This window comes from Balaenoptera physalus (assembly GCF_965194825.1).
Source record: "Balaenoptera physalus genome assembly, chromosome: 4".
Classification (NCBI taxonomy): Eukaryota; Metazoa; Chordata; class Mammalia; order Artiodactyla; family Balaenopteridae; genus Balaenoptera; species Balaenoptera physalus.
In genome coordinates, this window is record NC_138891.1 from 57026225 (window position 1) to 57043843 (window position 17619).

The following is a 17619-nucleotide window of genomic DNA, read 5'->3' on the forward strand; positions in this document are numbered from 1 at the left end:
TAAAGAACAATGCCCCTTTCTTCCTAGGAGTAGACAACTGCTTCCCCCATCCCCACCCCCTTCCCCATCCCCCATTGCACAAACTTTCTTTCCAGTTTGTTGTTGTTTTGAAAGAAAGCCAGGAGTTTTTAGAGGAGATAGCTGATAATATTCTCCACTTGCTTTTTCTTCTCCTTTGTTCTGGGGCTTTGTGAGAATTTCATATATGAGCTACCGTTACCTCTGGAGGGTAAGCCAGTCCTCACTGCTTCTGGCCATTTAATTTAATCTCACCAATGAGAATTTTGAGGGCCTTAAGCAGTCAGGGCCACTCTTGAGGTGGTACCCTAGGGGTTTGGGTCCATACACCTGAGAACTTCAGTCTAGGACACTTGAAACGTGTGAAATAATTTTAAGCCAAATTTAATCTCTTACAGGTCTACTGGAACATTTCTCATCTGGAATCATATTGGATTTTTCTAGATATTTCATTCTGTACCAGAAGGCTTCAGTTGCCTCAAAATTGCGGGGAAAAGAAAGAGAATGGTGGGAAATTTTTAAAAATAAATATTGTTTTTTGTTTTTTTTTTTTTTTTAAATTAATTTATTTATTTATGGCTGTGTTGGATCTTCATTTCTGTGCGAGGGCTTTCTCTAGTTGTGGCAAGCGGGGGCCACTCTTAATCGCGGTGCGCGGGCCTCTCACTATCGCGGCCTCTCTTGTTGCGGAGCACAGGCTCCAGATGCGCAGGCTCAGTAATTGTGGCTCACGGGCCCAGCTGCTCCGCGGCACATGGGATCTTCCCAGACCGGGACTCGAACCCGTGTCCCCTGCATTGGCAGGCAGATTCTCAACCACTGCGCCACCAGGGAAGCCCAAATATTGTTTTTTGTTGAAATTTTTGAGCATCCAGCCTATGCCAGGCATTTTGTGCACATTGTCTCATTAAATTCTTCCAACATTCATGTGAGGTAGGTATTACTACCCCATGTTGCAGGTGAAGAAAGTCTCAGAAAGCAGGGAAGCTCAACACTTGTGCCATCCTTTGCTCTGTGTTTGCCTGATTGACCCTGGCAATACTTATTACTCAACCTTAATTGCCCAATATATAAGGGAGAACAGAAGTTGGGCATAGATCTACTTTATAAAATACAGTGTATGTGATTACATGTGAGTAAATCTTTCTCGGGTAATGTCAGGGTATCCCAAACTGGGGTCCATCTAATCCTTCTGGTCCCTAAAAGATATTGATTTGGATTTTTAGTGGCACTTCAGCAAGGGATTGAATGTTACTAATATCTCCTGAAGTAGTTTGTTGAACGTTTTATATACCATTTAGGTTTGTTATGTATCTTCCAAAGTAGTTAATGAGACATTTTATGTATTTAACATGATTGACATTTAAAGTCACATGAACAGTAGGGTGAAAAGAGTGAATCTGAACTAATTAGATCAGAAAAGGGATAAATAAGTGTACAACTCTTAAGATATTGAACACTTTGCCTACACTGGTGCTGGTGTCCTTCAGAATAACAAAGCTAAGTAGACTTTGGCTTTATCCAACAAGATGGTAAACCCAGGAGAGAGAACAAGTTTGAGCAGAGAGATGAGTCTGGTTTTAGACATGTTGAGCTTAGGTAGCTTCTGGAAGAGCCAGATGGTGATGCTTATTGGATCTAAGGTTCTAAAACTTAGCAGGAGAGCTAGACTATGAGAGTCATTCACACATAAATGGTTATTGAATCTATTGGAGAGGATGACATCCCTGGGAGAGTGTGTATAAGGAGAAGAGAAGAGAGCCAGAAAACAAACCCAGGGATCATATTAAACTAATACTTAAAAAAAAAAAAAAAAAAAAAAAAAGCCAGCAAAAGACATTGAGAAGAAGTAGCCAGAGAAGAGTAAAAAACAAAAAAAATATCTTTTTCCTTTTGTTTTTTTTTTTGCAAGGAAGAGTAGTGGGAGAGTTGAACAGTATTGAAAGCAGCTAAGAGATCACGGAAACAAAAACCACTCAATTTGGCCTAGGGAGATCACTAGCCATCTGGGCAGGAGTGGTTCCTTGGGAGAAGTAGGGGCAGGTGTGAAACTGCCGTGGCTGAGAAGGGAGTAGATGGTGAGGCTGAGGAAGCAGTGATTGGACATAGCTTTTTTAAAAAAAAATTTTTATACAATTTTTAAAGGTTACTTTACAGTTATTACAAAATATTGGCTACATTCCCCATGTGGTACAATACATCTTTGAGCCTATCTTACACCTGATAGTTTGTACCTCCCACTCTCCCACCCCTATACTGCCCCCCACCCACTGGTAACCACTAGTTTGTTCTCTATATCTGTGAGTCTGCTTCTTGTTTTGTTATATTCGCTAGATTGTATTTTTTAGATTCCACATATAAATGATATCATACAGTTTTTGTCTTTCTCTGTCTGACTTATTTCACTTAGCATAATGCCCTCTAAGTCCATCCATGTTGCTGCAAATGGCAAAATTTTGTTCTTTATGGCTAAGGAGTATTCCATTGTATATACATACCACATCTTCTTTATCCATTCATCTGTTGATGGACACTTAGCTTGCTTCCATATCTTGGCAATTGTAAATAATGCTGCTATGAACATTTGGGTGCATATATCTTTTTGAATTAGTGTTTTTTGGGTTTTTTTGGATACATACCTAGGAGTGGAATTGCTGGATCATATGGTAGTTCTATTTTTAGTTTTTTGAGAAACCTTCATACTGTTTTCCACACTGGCTACACAAATTTACATTCCCACCAACAGTGTAGGAGGATTCCCTTTTCTCCACATCTCGCCAACATTTGTTACTTGTGTCGGACATAGCTTTTAATGAAGTTTGAGTTGTGAAGGGCAGTGGTTACAAGAGAAATTTATTTTATTTTATTTTTTTGAAGGAGACTACATTAGCATTCTTACAATGTAATGATGGCAAAGAGCCAGCAGAGAGGATGAGCTGAAAGATATAAAGAGAGCCGGGACATGTAATAGATTGAGGTGGGAGAAAATGTCAGAGAGGAAGCACCGGAGGACTCCGCTCGTTTTACATACTGTGAAAGAACTGAATGTGGCATCTTGTACGATGCTGTCACAGGTTGGTGGTCTGTCTAACTTACTCACTAGTTTTGGAGCTGTTGCAGGAAGGCACTATACATAGTTAGCTCTGTATTTCCACTTCTTAACTCACTTTCTATACTCAGTAGGCATTCTGATTACTAAGTGAAATTTTAGTCCTTACTTATCCCATCAAAAAAGTTAATACATTTTTTTAGACAAAAAGGCAGAGCATCAGGCTGCATTTGTAAGAGAAAAAAATCCCCAAGCCAGGGAATGGAGGATGGAAGAGAGTGGTTCCTACCAAGTTTCAGGCCTGGCTGTATTTAGTCTATCCAGACGTATAGCAGTCGAATCAATCGATCAGGAAACAACCTAGGTGCATCATTAACTGACTTCACTTTCCAGGTCAGCTGTGCTGGTTTGGCTGCATACAGCCATGATTTTAAATTTCTTATTTCCACAGAGAAATTCAAAGACTGACAGTTGATGTATTCAGAATCCCCGCATTACATACACACAACCCCAAATACACTGTGGAGATATTAAATTATACTGGCTCGCAAGAACAATAAGACATATTTAGATGTTCTTCACAAAATTCTTTTTTTTTTTTTTAATAAATTTATTTATTTATTTTCAGCTGCATTGGGTTTTGTTGCTGTGCGTGGGCTTTCTCTAGTTGCAGCAAGCGGGGGCTAATCTTCGTTGTGGTGCACGGGCTTCTCATTGCAGTGGCTTCTCTTGTGGAGCACGGGCTCTAGGTGCGTGGGCTTCAGTAGTTGTGGCTCACGGGCTCTAGAGCGCAGGCTCAGTAGTTGCGGCGCATGGGATTCGTTGCTCCGAGGCATGTGGGATCTTCCGGACCAGGGCTCGAACCCATGTCCCCTGTACTGACATGTGGATTCCTAACCACTGTGCCACCAGGGAAGTCCCACAAAATTCTTTAGCTTGTTGTTTTTTGCCAAATGGCTTGACCCTCATAGAACCATTTTGTTATGTGCCTGTTCCTGCAGAATGTGGACTAGTTACCAATCTGCCGCATTAGGAATATGGGCAACTGTGTAAACTGTATAAACTGTCTAAGTGAGAACACCCTGAACCATAGGGCTGTCAGGGGTTTAACTGAATCCATTTATTAGCCTCTCCTGTCAGCACATGCTCCTGAAATTATGTGCAAGAATATGAGTATATATCCAGGGCTAGAAAGTTCATGATTGTGTCGATTAAAAGAAAGTTTACTGTTTTAAACTTCGATGATAGAATTCCATCCATAAAGTTTTTTTTCTTTTTTTAAAAATTTTATTTATTTATTTATTTTATGGCTGTGTTGAGTCTTCGTTGCTGTGCATGGGCTTTCTCCAGTTGCGGCAAGCGGGGGCCACTCACTGTCGCGGCGTCTCTTGTTGCGGAGCACAGGCTCCAGACGCGCAGGCTCAGTAGTTGTGGTTCACGGGCCTAGTTGCTCCGCGGCATGTGGGATATTCCCAGACCAGGGCTCGAACCCGTGTCCCCTGCATTGGCAGGCAGATTCTCAACCACTGCGCCACCAGGGAAGCCCCATAAAGTTTTGGCTAGAGTTACAGACTGACTGGCAGGATGTGTTCATTCAAATTGGTTTTACTGGTCAAATTTTCAGTTGAAATCCGTGAGAAATCCACCCAATGAAGGGTAAAGAATCAGGTGCCATCCCAACGTGTAATTTGGAAGTATCCTAACTGATTATTATTGTTTGTGGGGCAGCTCTTCAGCTGGTAAGCAGGCCTGTTCAATTCTATTTTAAACTACCACTTTCATCCACTCATTTTCTCCATCCCTTCTTTTACCACCGGGTCTGCGCATTCATATCTTACCTGCCAGTTACCGCCATAGCTCTCAGCTGGTCCCTCTGCCTCTAGTATCTCCCAACTTCAATCCGGCTATGTCAAGGGAATATTTTATCAATCACTACTTCTCTCATGTCATTTCCATGTTTAAAAATCTAGGTGCTTTGATATTGCTTCCTGAATCAAGTAGGAATTTTTATTTTGAGTAAAAATTATTTATTAGCATAACCAAGATCGTGTGCCTTGATTAAAAGTGACATCAAAAGTAGGAACACTGGTTTCCCTCTAGACATTAAGGAACTGTAAGAAATGAAAAAGATCACGGTTCAAGTTAGGGTCATCCAGGGCCTGAAGCTTATATGACTTGGGGGACTCTAAGAAAACAGAATAGAAAATATCTAATTACAAAATTAGATATAGGCCTTGGAAGGGATCAGTAAAGTGAGGGGCCTCAAAGCTGAAGCTTTATTACCTTCATAGTAAATGTGTTTCTGAGTCAAACAAATGTGGCCTAATAACTAAGTTTATTTCTCTTGAATGTTCATATTTGGACCTAAGTAATGCATTCACATGTTATCAACTCAAATAGTGCAGAAGAGCTTAGGATGAGAAACAGCATTCTCTGATCTCCAGCCCTCTTTATCTTTAGTTTCATTCCCAGAGACAAGCTATTTTAACTTTATCTTTCCTTCGCTATTTACCCTCAAAGGTCTAATAATACATGCTTATATTTTTTCTCTGATTAAGCAAGTTTACATAGTATCTATTGGCTCCTTGCTGTGACAGATGAGGATTTATCTTATTTTATGCCACTTAAGCCCAATATTTGGTAGTGATAGTATTGTTTTTAGTTCTAGTCTTTAGTAACTTACACTAGTGACTAACTTTTGTTTTAGTCTCATGTAATTTAGAAATCGCTCTGTAAACTCAGTCCACTACCACTCAGTGTGATGCATCTCTTCTCTGCTGGCTTCTTTGTTGTTTCCTTTGTACAATAGGGTCATAGTACCTCTCCCTTCCAGCCCTGCCCCCCTTTGTGTATTTCAGTCCTTGCCATCCTTCAAAGCCCAGATCAATTGTTACCTCATCCATAAATCTCAGCTGTTGCAATATACTTTGGTATCTCTCTCTGAATGCTTCTCAATTGTCTTCTGCAACACACAATTTAGCGCTTAATTATAAAGCTTATTGTTTGTTTTTGAGCCTAGCTCTCTCCTGCTCCCTGGAGCCAATCACTGTATCTCCTGCAAGGTTGGCTCTCAATAACTGTTCATTGAACTGAATCATTCTGTTCTCTAATTGTTTCAGGTTTTTGCATCTTACCTGTCTTACTAGATTAAAAACTTCATATGCTTTTGTATTTTCCCATAGTTTTAAACACAGAGTAGGCACTCAACAATACATAGTGAGTAATTCTGCTCTGTTGCTTCACCCACATTATCTCGTAGCATTTCTCCTGCATTTAGTGGAGGATAGTAGCGGGTAGGAGAAAATGTCCTGTTTAATGCTAATTCTGGGCTATATAAAGTATATAATTTTCCTGCCTTTTCTTTGGGAGCATAATTCTTTCTCTCCAATCACTCTCTAAGCTCCCAAGGATGTTGTTAAATGTGGCTTTTTTTTTTTTTTTTAGGTACAAAAGTGAGTACTTATTTAGACTGAGAAAAGAAATCACAATATTATAAATATTAAAAGTTGAAAAATATTACAAATAATGCAAAATTTGAAAATAACAAAGTATTTTCATTAATTAACTGCCAAGCATGCCTCTAAATGTGGCTTTAAAAAATATCCTTTAAGGCAATTTTTGTGTGCAGAAAAGATTACTCAGAGGTTTTTTTAAAAAAATTAATAACCCATTAATTGTTATGAATCCACAAATGTAACTCTTATTTTTTACCTTTTTGTTTCTTAAACTGAAGGTCATTTTTTTTTTTTTTTAACTTTGGGTTTATTTATTTATTTATTTAGGGCTGTGTTGGGTCTTCGTTTCTGTGCGAGGGCTTTTCTCTAGTTGCGGCAAGCGGGGGCCACTCTTCATGGCGGTGCGCTGGCCTCTCATTATCGCGGCCTCTCTTGTTGCGGAGCACAGGCTCCAGACGCGCAGGCTCAGCAATTGTGGCTCACGGGCTTGGTTGCTCCGCAGCATGTGGGATCTTCCCAGACCAGGGCTCGAACCCGTGTCCCCTGCATCGGCAGGCAGATTCTCAACCACTGTGCCACCAGGGAAGCCCCAACCTTTTAAGTTCAGTTTAAAAATCTTACTTTTCTGTTTATAAGTCCAGCAAATTTTAATCACTTTTAAGGGGGCCTTTGACTAATGCTTGGTCCCATTTACATATTTAAATAGCCTGAAATATTTTAAATTTCATTTATAATTTAAATATGCTTGATTTTCTTTGTATAGACTACGATTTTTTTTTTAACTAACAAAACTCTTCCTAAGTACTTAAATAACTATTATTAATCTCACAAATCAAATTCACAGATATGGGAACACTAAAATCTCTTAAATCTTCCAATATTATAGTATTTTCACAATCACAACTCTAAATCAATAACTCAATTACATATTTTAAATTGGAACTACAAGGTTGAACTTTATTTGAAGAGGCCAAATTGTCACATGAATATTTAAAATTTCAAATTTGCATATATCACTTAATATAAAATTATAAATATTACAGGTTTGATTTTATTAAACATTTATTAAATTAAATTTTAAAATTCCTGAAGATTAAAAGATGCTTATCCATTGTGGGAAAAAATGTGTTACTCAGATGAGTTTTGGGGTTTGACTTGCTTCTTGATTTTGGGACTTGCCTTCTCAGCTTGTTGAAGGTACTTAACGCCTAGAGATGTTGGCTTGGACATAAAGAAATCCTCATCTGGGACTAAAATGGTCTGTCTGGTGGAGCCCCTTTTCATACTTAACTGGGTGAATGGCCTCCATTTGGAGTGATCTCATAGCCGATGTCCACTGGATTCAACTAAAAATTTTTCTAGCTTTGTCTATATGGGAAGTCTGTAGTTTGACTTTTGTAGATGTAATTCTGTAATATCTAATTGTACCAAGCTAAGGCAAGGGCTCAGGTAGCAACCTTGCTTGATTGGACTTTTCATTTCTTCAGCCCTTAGGATATGTAAATATCTTTGCATCTAACTCTAAAGACCTTTGAACTGGAGAGAATCATGCATTCTTCTAATATATTTCTTATCTAGAAAATCCACAATTTCTACACATATTAAAATATCATCCATTTGAATTAGGGACATATCTCTTGGCTGACTGGTTTGTGGTCACAATGTCTAAGAATATTTTGTTACCAAATGTGAGCTGGGTATAGATTTATAAAATAAAGTCTAGAAGTGGGCACTTTGTACAAACCAGTGATATTACTCTGCCCAGTTCTTCCATGCTGCAGGGGGGAACAGAGAGCTAATGATAGAGCAGAATGTGGCCCCAACTAAGTTGTTTACAACTGTAAAACGTCTATAAAAGGGCACAGCTGTGCTGCATCTGAAACTTTGTCTAGAGGTCAGGAGAGTGGCTTATGTCCTACAGGGTAGTTTTCATAAAATGGAGTGCATGTCTGCCTTGCTTAGGGTGGTATCCTCAATGCCCAGGACAATGCGATGTAGGCTAGTAATAAAAATAGTTTGAATGGATGGATGGATGGATGGATGGATGGATGGATGGATGCCAGGCAGGTTGCACCAGGCAGGTCCTCTCCTGTGCATGTAAAGAACATATGTAGGAGACTGTTCATCTGGTTGCCATTTGGCATGGAGCTAGAGCCCAGTAAACTGCAAAATTCATAAGTGGAACAGAAGAGGCTGACTCACTTGGGAAAGACTTGAGTTGGTTTTATAAAAACTCAAGGTAATGCATCAGAACAATAACAATGACAACAAAGTGAAAGCCCTAGGACCTGGCTGTCATGGGCAAGGAGACCCTTAACTGTGCTCTTGACATAATGAGTATGATGTATGAATTACATTTCAAAAAAGTGATCCTGATTTTCTCCAGTCAGTCTCTGATATTTTCTTGTGAGCATAGATGAGTGTAACCTATGCCTACAACACCAGTGAGGACGGGCACGCAGGCAGGACACTTTGTCCTTGCTTGTGGTCGCTGAAATAGCAAGTTTTCAGTCTGGTTTTTCTCCCTAGACTCTCTTAAATGTCATGCCAAGTAACACTGTAGACAGGAAGCTAAAGCAGCAATGGAGATTCTCTCTAACACAGCAGATGGGCTCCTATTTTCTTACTGTATTTCTTGCTGTATAGTTATGGGGGAAAAACAATTGAAAGAGGAACAAACATAAAATAAAATCTTTGTTATCCGTAGGCAAAGAAATACATGAATTTTGTGGGGTGTTGTGCGAAGAGGAATCATAGGAATTACATGGTAGGGTGTATGTGTAGGGGAGAGAGATTAAAAGGCATTTCTTAGGTGGACATAGGATTTTAGGAGCTGCTAAATCAGAAAGAAGATGGTGCCTTAGTTACAGGGTTGGATCTGAGGGGTTGTGGAAGGATTGAATGAATGGGGCCTTGGAAGGTACAGAGGCAACTGCTGGGCAATGAGAGAACTTATTTTTGTTAAGAGGCATTAGTCTTTAATGTTGAGGGGATTGGAAAAGGCTTGGATCTTAAATCATATCAAAGATCTAACCAACAAGTATGTTTTGGAGCACCAGTTGTGTGTAAGGCACCGGAACATTCTGTATTTTCCCCTTATGTTCACAATTGCTTCTCCCGAAATGAACGTGGGTGAAAAAAGAAGAGTTAGACTATCTCTGCATGTCTTTGGCCATTTTTGTCAAGGGGGCACAGACAGTCCAAGACCGAGCCAGCCTGGTGAAAACAATGCATTTGCGGCCTCTCCTCCATTACTAGTTTTATTCTTTTAAGCTAAAACTTAAGTACTATGACATACTATAACACTCCTCACAGCTCTTCACAGTATGGCAATTACTGAAATGTTTTCTTTCCCATTATGCCGCCGAAAAGCAGTGAGGTCGTGAGGTAGGCAGCAGGAGCAAACAATATTTAATTCGCTTTAGAAGGGTGCCGTGAGAATAAAGATATCCTTCTTTTCCCCTGAGGTTTAAACACACGGACACAACCAAAAAATGCCGGAGTGACGCTGCACACCAGACAAGCCCACACTTCCCCACTAATTAAGTCATTTTAATCTAATGAATATAAGCCACAAAATAAATTGGCACAGCAGCGACTCAGGGAGTCATTCCACTGAAGCAACTGCAGAGCCGGTGCCGCCTCGCCGGGACAAGCAGAGCCTTTCGGCTTCCCTGCAAGCGACGCGCTGTTTGCACTCTGGCCCTGGCTGAGGAGGCCTGAGGTGGCGGCTTTGCCTGGCAGTCTCCCAAAGGTGACTGGACCTCCTGTAGAGGGTCACCTTTTCCCTGGAGAAACCTGTGGCTTTTAGCAACCAGAGGATGTTGAGTGGCGTCCCCAGGGCGGTGGGTTTCCCCAGCTGGCCTAGAGTCTGGGGTAACAGACTGTTTATGAAGACGAATGCCAGGTTCCTTGATCTTGATAATGATAGATGGAAAAAGTTCATGGTGTTATTCTGTGTTGTTTTGACACGAGATCAAAGATAACCTGCATTCCATCTCAAGAGAGTGAGGGCTACTTTGGAAACGTTTCGAGAACAGTTTTTCAGCCTTTACCATTTCATTTGAGTTTTCCCTTTAAAACTACCTTTTTTGCTTCCTGCCCTTGTTATAGGAATAAAAGAAAAAAAATAAAGTCAGTTGACCACAACGATAGGCTAGTGCATTTTAATGTGGAAAAAATAAGGATTTTGGAGTAACAGGTTTTCCCCCTCTCCATATGAAATTAGAGCCTGCCTATGAAAACTTTCGTAAGCCGAAATGGCATAAAGAGAAGAGGCAAACACCTTAGGACACACCTTGCTAACGGATACACAAAATAAATTGAGATAAAAGCACAGATGCTCAGAGACAGAGTTCAAAGCTATGGCGGCTGGATGCCGAGTGTGGTTCTCCGGGAAGGAGCCTGGCAGAACTGCTCTCACCACTTGGGTTGCATGCTGCCTCTCTAACAGCTCGCTGCAAAACAAATGCTGGACGCTAACAGCGAAAATCCCCTTCAGATTTCTTTCGGTTAGCAAAAACAGGTACTAATGTAGGTCTTTGTAAAAGCGAGCGGCATAAAGCAAACTTTCCAAAACTGGGGGATACCTGTTTTCTGCCTAGGTGGGCTGACCACTGGGTTCTACCACTGGTCACTGGTTTGGGGACCATGGGCAAGCCCTGTTTCCTCATCTGTACCCTAGAGATAATAATGCAGATTCAGTAAGATAGTTTATGAAAAGTGCAGATCGAGTTGAAAAAGATCAAGGAAAGATCAGTTTCCTTGGCTGAGAGGTGCTTACTCCATTTACAGTGGACATCCCTTACTTTCTAGATGCCTCTGTGGCAGGGGATTCCCATCTTGTCACTTAGGCAGGAAAGTCCCTTCTTATTATGTGGGTTGCAAGGGTGTGGGAAGATTTCTCCTCTCACTGCTGTGACAGTGAGGGTTACGGGAGTCCCTTTTCGCCCCTTTAATACGGGTGGAAAAGGGGGGAAAGAAAACATGTGGAAAGGTACTTCTGGGCGACGTGGTTCAGAGGTTCATGGGACTGGAAACAGACTGTCTTCTTGACATCAGTTCTGTGCTTCTGCAGGTGGGAGCGCTGCTCTGTTTCTAACGCATGCTTTACTAAATCCTGGTTCCCATTCCTTCTGTACTGTCTCCCCAGAAATCTTTAAATATCAGTAACATCAACGCTGTGCTGGCTTCTTGCTCCTGTACCTCTCCTCTTCTCAGGAGTTATGGGTCTTAAGCTCCACTTGCAGGATATGCCAACGACGTGGAAACAATCCTGTTTTTTAGATAAGGGAGATTTAAGAAACTTACCCTCAATCCTCACACACAGCACATGCAGTAGTAACACTCTTCTCCTTGTGGAGCTTGCTGCCTGATGGGAAGAACTGAGTAAGTGGACACAGCTGTGATTCAGGAGAAGCTCTGGGCCTTCAGCAGGCTTGGAACTTCCAGGAGGAGATGCAGAGTTGGCTGTTGGGTTTAAAGTGTTCCTATTTAGAAGGTAACTCCAGGCACGATATACAGATTTTGAAGCGTTGCCATGTGTTTAGTAACTGAATCCAGGGGAGCTGATGACATCGCCTAGGAAGGAAGGAGAGAGCTGCGGTTCTCAATCTTGGCTACATATAAGAAAACTTTGGGGATCCTACCTCCGTAGATTCTGACTCAAAAATAGGTGTAGGATACAATCAGGGCATCAGGATTTTTTTAAAGCTCTTTAGGTGATTTTAATGTGCAGCCAGGTTTGAGAATCATAGCTCTACTCTTCCCTTCCTTCCCATCTCTCCTCTTCTACCACTTCAGTGCTTCTCAACCTGAGATGTGCATTAGAGTCACCTGGGGAGATTTTGAAAATCCAGATGCCTGTGTGATAGCCCAGATCAATCACAATAGGAATTTCTGGGGGTGGAACTCAGGCATCAGTAAATTTAAAGACTGGGTGATTCCATTGTGCAGCCCACACTGAGAAGAAGATGCCAAGAAAGGAGCACATGTGGGTGTCAGGAAGACACTGAGTTAGCAAAGACGACCGAGTGGTAGGCTCAGCACAGAACCAAGGAAGACTTGGCTTCATTAGGCCTGTGGTATCAGTGGCGCCTTCACCACAAGGTTGACAAGAAGTGATGATAGTGTCTCATCCCTGATTTTAAAGAGGATGCTTCCAACACTTCCGGATAATAGAGACTGTCTAGGGAGGCTCCCTTCTCTTCTCCTTTTACTATGAGTTTGTGTTACGTTGAATTTTATCAGATGCTTTTCCCACATCTATTAAAATAGTCGCATGGTTTTCTTTTTAAAATCTGTTAATGTGCTGAATTACATGGCAAATTTTCTAATGTTAAACTAGCCCTGTGTTCCTTGGTTACAAGCAACTTTATCATGGTATATTATCTTTTATTTCCACTGTTCCATTTGACTTTGCTATTGTTTTATTTAACATTTTTGCATCTTTATTCATGAATTAGAAACCAGAAAGTTACCCTTCTCCTAATGCCAGCGTGGTTTTGGGGTCAGGACTATTCTTGTTCTGTAAAATGACTTGGGGGCATGTTTCTTTTTTTTATATTTCCTGGAAGAAATTGGAAAAGACAAATGATTTCTTCCTTCAAAGTTTGGGAGAATTTTTGTGTAAAGCCATCTGAGCCTAGTGTTTTCATTGTAGGGATATTTTAAAATGTTGTGTCGATTTCTTTAAGAGTTGTAACACTATTCAGGCTTTGCATTTTTGCTTAAAACAATCTCAGGAAGTTGTGTTTTTCTGGCTCTCAACCTTCCTTATTCCTGCATCTATTTCAAATACCTTTCAACCAGATTTCCTGCTATCTTCATTTCTTTCAATTAACATTGACTCTCAACACACTGAAAGGTGGTTCTACTTCCGCTGAAGCTGCTTTCAAGGTTGCTAATGGAACTCCAGGAAGCCAACTCCAAAGGATTCTTTTTAGTTCTTTTTTTCTTTTGACCTTTATGCTTTGAGACTGTTTACCGGTCATTGCTTCCAGAAACTTTCTACTCCTTGGCTTCTGTGACAAAATTCTTTTCTGATCTCTGCCTGTCTCTGATCCTATTCTAAAAATCCCATTCATAAACTCCTTCCTCTTACTCTCCTACCTTGTGAATATTGACACTCTCAGATTTTCATTCTAAGTTCACTGCTCTTTTCATTCTATACAATCTCCTCAGATCATCTTATCTACTCTAATGATTTAAATATTACCCAGGGTAGGCCCAGGTTTTGTGGGGTCTGAAGCTTATACAACTTTGGGGTCTCTCTTTAAGGAAAAGAATGCAAAATTAAGCACAGGGCCTCATCCAGAAAGTAAATTGCCTGAAACTTAAGCTTTATTAAAATTACAGTAAGTGTATCTTTGTCTACGTCTATAGATAGATGACTCCCAAGTTGACATACCTTCTTTGACCTCATTCCTAAACTTAAGGTTTGTAAGTTAAATTCCTTATTGGACTTACTCCCACAGTGGGACTTAAGGTGTCCCACAGTGTGGAGGTTTTAAAACATGGCCCCCGAATTATTCGACATGTCTCCCATTGAGAATTGGGGTTTATGTCCCTCTCTTTGAGTCTGGGCTTTGCGACTGCCTGACCAATAGGATGTAGCGGAAGCGGCATGGTGCCACGTTCTGGGCCCAGGCCTTAAGAAGCTGACAGCTTCCACTTCTCATGTTTTGGAATGTTTGCTTTTGGAACCCAGGCACCCTTTTGTGAAAAAGTCAGGTAGCCACATGAGAGCCCACCGAGGTCCTGGTAGGCAACCAGCACAGACTTGCCAGGCAAATGAGTGAGCGATCTTGGAAGTGAATCCTCCAGCTCCCATTCAAGCTGCCCTAGTTGACACCACGTGGAGCACAGAAGAGATCCCCCCTGAGCTCTGCCCAAACTGCAGATTGGTGAGATAAAAAAAAAGATTGTGATTTCAAAACTTTGAGTTTAGGGATGGTTTGTTACACAGCACTAGATAGGTAGAACACACAGCTACATCAACTTACTCCTTCCCCTATATGCCCAATCATAATTAGTGACGGTATCAGTGACACTGTCACCCTTACATTATATGAGCATTCATTCTAAAATTTTCCTATTCCTTCTTTCCTCATATTCAATGAATCACTAAGTCATGTAGTTTCAGATTTTACCTCTTAGGTATTTCTTCCATCTACTTCCTTTTCTCTATCCCTTTGTAATGCTCTCTGTATCTCTTGATGTTTTGCAGAAGACTCCTCGTATATTTTCCAGCATCAATTTTTGTCCTGCTCAAAAGCCATTCTCTGCACTGCCACAGAAATGTTCACAAAATAAACTCCAACCATGCTACTTCTCTGCTTAAATCCTTTTGATGAAATAAATGGAAAATAATAAAGATACGGTGTAATTATATAATTTCTCTACTGAAGAAAGACCTAAGTTTTCAGATTTAAAAATCACAACACTAACATATAACTTCTTATAAAATTTCCTACAGATGTCCTAACCTTCATTTTGCCCTCACCTCTGCTTCCATCAAACAAACACAACAGTAACAATGTTTTACCTACAATAGATTAAAAAGCATGGTGCCTTGGATTTCCAATCTGTGAGTGGTAGAAAATAAAAAACAATAGAACAATGTCTGTGGGATTTGAGGGGGTATAGTAGTTAGTCAAAATTTTAATACCCAGCTAAATCGTCATTTGTAGGTGAGAGAAATAGAAGTGCAAGAGCTTAAAAAAGAATATCACCCACATATGCTTTTTATTTATTTATTTATTTATTTATTTATTTTTGGCTGCATTGGGTCTTTGTTGCTGTGCGTAGGTTTTCTCTAGTTATGGTGCGCGGGGGCTACTCTTTGTTGCGGTGTGCGGGCTTCTCATTGTGGTGGCTTCTCTTGTTGCAGAGCACGGGCTCTAGGGTGCATGAGCTTCAGTAGTTGTGGCTCGTGGGCTCTAGAGCACAGGTTCAGTAGTTGTGGTGCACGGGGCATAGTTGCTCTGCGGCATGTGGGATCTTCCCGGACCAGGGCTCGAACCTGTGTCCCCTGCATTGGCAGATGGATTCTTAACCACTGTGCCACCAGGAAAGTCCCACGTATGCTTTCTAGAAGTAAAAATGATTCTCTGTATTATTTTAGTCTATCTTGTCCTGTTTACAATGAAACGTTCTGTGCCCAGTTATGTCATGAGATTGGATAATATTGCAATAGCTACTATACTGTAGCAATGATAATTATAGTAGCATTAGTTAACACTTTCCAAATATCTAATAGTTCAGCAACATTATAAGATAAATTGAGTTCTGAAGGCTAGTTTAGGGGGACTAACTGCTATTTTAAAATCTTATTTCAATGAGAAAATTTATTTCCAACTTCCATACATCTAAGTTAATTTTTGGAGCATAATGTAGAAATATCTGAAGTAATTTGTCTTTCTGTCATACAAATGATATCTTGGGTTTGAAGATATTACAGTATAGCCAAAATTCATATTCTTGGTATTTAAAAGACACACATATTTATGAGAATGTTAAAGAATGTTTTCTTGAAGAACATTCATTTTATTCCTTGCAATTTCTCCAAAACAGTAAAATGTTTTGAGATTAGATTCTGAGTCTGTTTCAAAGTGTGACACCCAAGAATTGGCTTCATTTTGACATTAACTGGCATTTCTTTTTGTTTCCAGGTTGCCTTGGGTCTGAATTATCATAGCAAATGACTCTCTTAAATCAGTAGGAGGCAGGTATGGAGATTTATGAAGTGATAATATTAATATTTCAACACGATAAAGAATTTAATACTTGGAGTATCAAATAACAGTTATGTATGGTACCAGTGACTTTCCCAGAATCACATTTTAATTACAGGAATATCTGGATATTACACATTCAGAGTAGCTTGCAAGTAATTGCAGTGCTTAAATGGTTTTTCTTTAGGTGGAGATTTTAGCTATTTTGCTTTTTTCTCAGGTTGTTACCACAGAGGTAGTTATGTTGGAGTGTGTGTATGTATTTGCAGGTGACATAATTCTAAACCAGATTCCACATCCAATCCAGAAATACTTTTACCAGGTAATCTGGTAACAGGTGTAACAGACAGGAACAAATGAAGGTGGGTACAATTACCCCCATGGTGAAGAGTGTTGTATGTAAATGGGTCGTAGATTGAACCTTGCTTTTTAACTTTTTCTCTTTTAAAATTCTTCTTGTTCATAAGTCTGGGAGAAAGAGGAAAAAAGAGAACTAGTTGTTTCTTAGTGTGTACATCCTTTTAAGAAACATGGGAAGTTGTAAAAGCTATTGTATGTTTTCCTAAGGACTTAAGTTACTAGAAATCTTGAGAAAGTTTGGTTTTTGGAGCACTTAGTGTTTGCTCTCCATTAAACAGATGGAAAGGAGAGAAGGGTTGAAGGAACTGTGTCAAATGTCAAATGACCCTATTGTTAGGGTCCTGGGTTGAAGTGGCTGCAAGGACCAGGTATTCAGCAGGCACAGCTCCTGAGTTAGGCGTTGGTCTCATATTTTTCTCCCTTTTAGTTGTGAGTCTTAGAAAAAAAAAAAAAGTCTGGGCAAGGAAGAGCCAGGCAGGACGGATCACGCAAAGAAAGGAAGATCTCATCCTACAACTTAATTTGGTTTCAACATAACCTCAGTGAAACCACAAAAGATTTATGTAACCTGAGATTTCTTGTGCCTGGGGTCTGTCAGTTCCTAGTTCTATGCAACCTAGAAAAAAATCCTAAAGTTCTAACGTTATTTTGGTAAGTCCCCACAGTCATCTCTTTACCATAACGTGACTGCATAAAACATGAATGTTGGAGGGTTTTCCAGGTTTGTCAGCTGTGACCGTCATCATTATTGTCTAATCGACTCTTAAGTCTTCTACTCCCTAGTCACACAAAAAGTATCTTGTAGGCAGGTTACTTGAAGACTGTGAAGCTTGAAAGTAATTATATGAATCGTACTATCTTTAACCTCACCTTACTGTGTAAGCAGCTAGTTTGCTTAGGTGTTTGTTAATAGTGTAGGGTTATCCATGAGTGGTACTGTTCTGCCAAATTTTAAGCTTAATCCCATATTATCATCTTGATGCTTTGGCCAAACTACTAGCCA

The 17619-nt window shown here is 40.2% G+C and overlaps 1 protein-coding gene across 3 annotated transcripts in view; it reads left to right on the plus strand.

Annotated features, from left to right (window-relative positions):
- LOC309659369 (uncharacterized protein) overlaps positions 1 to 17619 on the plus strand; it is an 813664-nt gene that overhangs the window by 53294 nt on the left and 742751 nt on the right. The window lies entirely within an intron of this gene.